The sequence below is a fragment of the Pseudophryne corroboree genome, chromosome 12 (assembly GCF_028390025.1).
Source record: "Pseudophryne corroboree isolate aPseCor3 chromosome 12, aPseCor3.hap2, whole genome shotgun sequence".
In the NCBI taxonomy this organism is placed as follows: domain Eukaryota; kingdom Metazoa; phylum Chordata; class Amphibia; order Anura; family Myobatrachidae; genus Pseudophryne; species Pseudophryne corroboree.
The window spans coordinates 4,233,004-4,239,483 of record NC_086455.1 but is presented as its reverse complement, the minus strand read 5'-3'; positions in this window follow the sequence as shown (position 1 = coordinate 4,239,483).

The following is a 6,480-nucleotide window of genomic DNA, read 5'->3' as shown; positions in this document are numbered from 1 at the left end:
TATCGACTCCTCCCCTTGCGCCCACCCAATGACAGTATGATCGTTGTAGAAGATGGAGCAGTGTGGTTTAAAAAAGGAGAGAGCCTGTATATACCAATATATTTTACCAAGTAGTCTATAGTGTATAAAAAAGTTTACCAATAATTACCAGTAGAACATAAGTGCTGGCGAGGGAATATATATGGTAGAAAAAAACCACACATGGCTGCCAGTTAGGGGCAAAATGGCCCAATCAAGGATCCACTTAAATCTTGATATGACAAACAAGATAAAATTACAAGAAACCCCTGGTGTTCTCAGTGGATAGTGGTGCAGACCCATCAAGGGATTTCATCAGGAAGCCTTTTTTATGTATATATACACTATTCATAAATATTCTAAATACATTATATAAAATGCAATGTCCATTTATTAAACATATAACATTCACATAAAGCGTGCACAACATTAAATATAAAATCTCCCCAAAACTAAAATAAAAAATACCGTAAAAGATAAATGCAAAAAATGTGTCACTTATCCTGCTGGCTAACTATGAAAATCTATGTATGCATTGTAGGCAGTGGGTAATGAGTTCAGATGTTAGAAATCTCTTTTACCAAAATTAGTTTTTGCCACAGTTGTTGATCCATTCCTTTCTATGGAGTGCATGGCCTTATAACTGCAAATAGGGATCACAAAACAAAGCCTTCCTTTATGTAAAAACAGGAATCAGTGGCAAACGCAGGATTTCTAGAGGGGGGTTTCCAAATGCAATCTGCAAATATCCCACTCTGTAGAACATGTAATACAGTATAGGTGATCTATAGTATAGGCTGTAGCAAACAGATTTAAATAATATAAATAAGATAAGTGGTTAGGAAAAGGTTAAACATACTATAATAAATGCACAAACATTATAGAACCAGTACTGCACTTTCTAAGCACACATTCTCCCACCTCATGGTAAAGCTCCTGTCTCTTCTTTCTGGTAGCTACGCTTTGGTCCAGTGCACTGAATGAGGGCTCAGAACCACACACACAGCAAACTTGATAGAAAAAGCTTCCATAATTTGCCACTTGTCAACAGGAGGGGGGTTTCTGGGCAACCGGAAACCCCCCTGCATTTGCCTATGAGTCTGTCTCAAAAGAAACACTGACTCTTGGCTTCTATTCTTGAGGCAGGACCATGAACAGATTGTGAGCAATGAGTGCATAATGTACAGTACCTTAGCAAATGTCCACCTCCCCGTGCTGCTCCAGACTCGTCTGTCAGCTTGGTGAGTCCCATGTGCATTTTTTGCTAGCCGCTGCTACCTCTCGTCTCCTCTATCTTGCCGGGCGCCAGCGGCTTGGTGAGTCCAGCATGGGGATGTATATGCAGCCACTATAGCCGAGATAAGTGCTGCATTTTGCTGCTTCCTGTATGGAGCAATCTTGGAGCCATGTAGAACAAGACAGCGCCGGCGGCATTTCAAATGTGCCGCCGGCCATGAGCCAATCGGAGTTTCCCGTCTAGCAGCCAATCAGGAGCCACCGATACGGCCGCTCCTGATTGGCTGCAAGTCCTCGAGCTCTGATTGTGTCGCTGTCGGCCAGCAATACACTTGAAATGGCAGCGGCGCTGTCACGATCTCCATGGCTGCCCGCAGCTAAGCACCGTATGCACCAAGAGCTGGGAGGATGGAGAGCTGATTGCAGCTGTACAGTGCTGGGGGGAGGGCGATCGCCACAATCGCCCCCCGCTGTATCTGCCAATGGACCTTCCCATATTTTATCTACCTTCTTACAATAAGAGCTTACTATCCTTATCCCACCTTCTGATACCTAGACCTTCCCATCTCTACCTCACCTTCTTTTACCAAGACCTTACCATTTCTAGCCCACCTACTAATGCTAAGACCTTCCCATCTCTCTATCCCACCTTCTTATATCAAGACCTTCCCATCGCTAGCTCATCTTCTTATGCCAAGACCTTCCTATCTCTTTCCCACCTTTATTATATCAAGACTTTCCCATTTATAGCCCACCTTCTGATACCTAGACCTTCCCATCTCTACCTCACCTTCTTTTACCAAGACCTTACCATTTGTAGCCCACCTACTAATGCTAAGATCTTCCCATCTCTATCCCACCTTCTTATATCAAGACCTTCCCATCTCTATCCCACCTTCTTATATCAAGACCTTCCCATCTCTATCCCACCTTCTTATATCAAGACCTTCCCATCTCTATCCCACCTTCTTATATCAAGACCTTCCCATCTCTATCCCACCTTCTTATATCTAGACCTTCCCATCTCTATCCCACCTTCTTATATCAAGACCTTCCCATCTCTATCCCACCTTCTTATATCAAGACCTTCCCATCTCTATCCCACCTTCTTATATCAAGACCTTCCCATCGCTAGCTCATCTTCTTATGCCAAGACCTTCCTATCTCTTTCCCACCTTTATTATATCAAGACCTTCCCATTTCTAGCCCACCTTCTTATACCAAGACCTTCCCATCTCTAGCCCAGTGGTGTAGAGAGGGAGGCTCCGGTGGAGCGCGAGCTCCAGACGCCAGTCAAGTTAGAGGGTGCACTGCTGCCTGCCCCCACCACCACTACCACAGGCCGCTTTACCATGGGCCGCTATACAGACAGCAGCAGAGCAGGAGGATGAGAAGCATAAGGGCACACACTGACTCTAATACGGAGAATAGGTAGGAAACAGGGCAGGCCAGAGGCGACAGCTGTAGACACTGACAGCCAGCACATGCCGGAGCTCTGCCGCCTTCTTTATATGTCTCACTGTCTGCTTGTATTGTAGCTGTCCAGCAGTCCTGCTACACCCCTCTCTGCCCCAGCTGCTGCAGCATCTCTATCTGCCTCAGCTGTTGCAGCACCCCTTTGTGCACCTGGCTGCTACAGCACCTCTCTCTACATAGATGCTGCAGCACCTCTCTCTGCACCAGCTGTTGCTGCAGCACCTCTCTATGCATTAGAAGCTGCGGAGTAACATGTATAAGCGGCTCTACCGTATTGTAACATATATAAGCAACTCTACAGTGGCATAACATGTATAAGCAGCTTTACTGTATTACTCTGTATTGTGTAAAAAGTATAAGGGGCTCTACTGTGTTGTCAAATGTAAATAATGGACACTACTGTATGGTGTGATGTGAATAATGGACAATACTGTAATCAGAAATGGTACTATTCTGTGGCCACGCCCCTTACCTATTGAGCCTCGCCTGAAATTTTGGTTGTGTGCCTTTGGTGCGTACTGTCCCTGTTTTATACATGGGGTGCCCAAAGGAATCTTTTGCCCTGAGCTCCACAAGGTCTTGAACCGGCCATGTCCAATATGTAGGATTTTTTTATATTATTTATTTTCAAATGTAACATGCACCCAATTCCATACATGCAAGGGGGCGCCGAAACTTACCCTTGCTCCGGGCACCATGGCACCTAGCTATACCTCTGCTCTAGCCCACCTACTTATACCAAGATCCTCCAATCTTTATTCTACCTTGTTATTCTGTGAGCTTCCAATTTCTATTCCACCACCTTATACCAAGACCTTCCCATCTCTAACCCACCTTCTAATTCTGAGAGCTTCCCATCTCTATCTCACCTTCTAATTCTGAGAGCTTTCCATCTCTATCCCACCTTCTAATACTGAGAGCTTCCCATCTCTATCCCACCTTCTAATACTGAGAGCTTCCCATCTCTATCCCAACTTCTAATACTGAGAGCTTCCCATCTCTATCCCACCTTCTAATACTGAGAGCTTCCCATCTCTACACCACTTTCTTATACTGAGAGCTTCCCATCTCTATCCCACCTTCTAATACTGAGAGCTTCCCATCTCTATCCCACCTTCTAATACTGAGAGCTTCCCATCTCTATCTCACCTTCTAATACTGAGAGCTTCCCATCTCTATCCCACCTTCTTATACTGAGAGCTTCCCATCTCTATCCCACCTTCTAATACTGAGAGCTTCCCATCTGTAGCCCACCTTCTAATACTGAGAGCTTCCCATCTGTAGCCCACCTTCTAATACTGAGAGCTTCCCATCTGTAGCCCACCTTCTAATACTGAGAGCTTCCCATCTCTATCCCACCTTCTTATACTGAGAGCTTCCCATCTCTATCCCACCTTCTTATACTGAGAGCTTCCCATCTCTATCCCACCTTCTTATACTGAGAGCTTCCCATCTCTATCTCATCTTCTAATACTGAGAGCTTCCCATCTCTATCCCACCTTCTAATACTGAGAGCTTCCCATCTGTAGCCCACCTTCTAATACTGAGAGCTTCCCATCTCTATACCACCTTCTAATACTGAGAGCTTTCCGTCTCTATTCCACCTTCTAATACTGAGAGCTTCCCATCTGTATCTCACCTTCTAATACTGAGAGCTTCCCATCTCTATTTCACCTTCTAATACTGAGAGCTTCCCATCTCTATCTCACCTTCTAATACTGAGAGCTTTCCATCTCTATCCCAACTTCTAATACTGAGAGCTTCCCATCTCTATCCCACCTTCTAATTCTGAGAGCTTCCCATCTGTAGCCCACCTTCTAATACTGAGAGCTTCCTATCTGTAGCCCACATTCTAATACTGAGAGCTTCCCATCTCTATCCCACCTTCTAATACTGAGAGCTTCCCATCTGTAGCCCACCTTCTAATACTGAGAGCTTCCTATCTGTAGCCCACATTCTAATACTGAGAGCTTCCCAACTCTATCCCACCTTCTAATACTGAGAGCTTCCCATCTGTAGCCCACCTTCTAATACTGAGAGCTTCCTATCTGTAGCCCACCTTCTAATACTGAGAGCCTCCCATCTCTATCCCGGGTTCACTACGGCTGGCCGGCGGTCGGGCTCCCGGCGACCAGCATACCGGCGCCGGGAGCCCGACCGCCGGCTTACCGACAGCGTGGCGAGCGCAAATGAGCCCCTTGCGGGCTCGCTGCGCTCGCCACGCTACGGGCACGGTGGCGCGCTACGCGCGCCACACTATTTTATTCTCCCTCTATGGGGGTCGTGGACCCCGACGAGGGAAAATAAGTGTCGGTATGCCGGCTGTCGGGCTCCCGGCGTCGGTATACTGAGCGCCGGGAGCCCGACCGCCGGTATACAGAAGACCACCCCTCTATCCCACCTTCTAATACTGAGAGCTTCCCATCTGTAGCCCACCTTCTAATACTGAGAGCTTCCTATCTGTAGCCCACCTTCTAATACTGAAAGCCTCCCATCTCTATCCCACCTTCTAATACTGAGAGCTTCCCATCTGTAGCCCACCTTCTAATACTGAGAGCTTCCTATCTGTAGCCCACCTTCTAATACTGAGAGCCTCCCATCTCTATCCCACCTTCTAATACTGAGAGCTTCCCATCTGTAGCCCACCTTCTAATGCTGAGAGCTTCCTATCTGTAGCCCACCTTCTAATACTGAGAGCCTCCCATCTCTATCCCACCTTCTAATACTGAGAGCTTCCCATCTCTAATATATCCCACCTTCTAATACTGAGAGCTTCCCATCTGTAGCCCACCTTCTAATACTGAGAGCTTCTCATCTCTATCCCACCTTCTAATACTGAGAGCTTCCCATCTCTATCTCACCTTCTAATACTGAGAGCTTCCCATCTCTATCCCACCTTCTAATACTGAGAGCTTCCCATCTGTAGCCCATCTTACACTAAGACCTTCCTATCTTTAGTCGTCCTTATATTTTTGGTATGTTTCTATTTCTATCCTCTAAAAATATTATTTTCTTGCAGCTAAATAGTTCTTCTAACTGCTCTGTGGGGTTTAGAGATGAATGCTGAACTGAACAAATAAAGGCTTGAAATATCTCACTTCACATGTAATGAGTCTATATTAGAGATGAGCGCCTGAAATTTTTCGGGTTTTGTGTTTTGGTTTTGGGTTCGGTTCCGCGGCCGTGTTTTGGGTTCGAACGCGTTTTGGCAAAACCTCACCGAATTTTTTTTGTCGGATTCGGGTGTGTTTTGGATTCGGGTGTTTTTTTCAAAAAACACTAAAAAACAGCTTAAATCATAGAATTTGGGGGTCATTTTGATCCCAAAGTATTATTAACCTCAAAAACCATAATTTACACTCATTTTCAGTCTATTCTGAATACCTCACACCTCACAATATTATTTTTAGTCCTAAAATTTGCACCGAGGTCGCTGTGTGAGTAAGATAAGCGACCCTAGTGGCCGACACAAACACCGGGCCCATCTAGGAGTGGCACTGCAGTGTCACGCAGGATGTCCCTTCCAAAAAACCCTCCCCAAACAGCACATGACGCAAAGAAAAAAAGAGGCGCAATGAGGTAGCTGTGTGAGTAAGATTAGCGACCCTAGTGGCCGACACAAACACCGGGCCCATCTAGGAGTGGCACTGCAGTGTCACGCAGGATGTCCCTTCCAAAAAACCCTCCCCAAACAGCACATGACGCAAAGAAAAAAAGAGGCGCAATGAGGTAGCTGACTGTGTGAGTAAG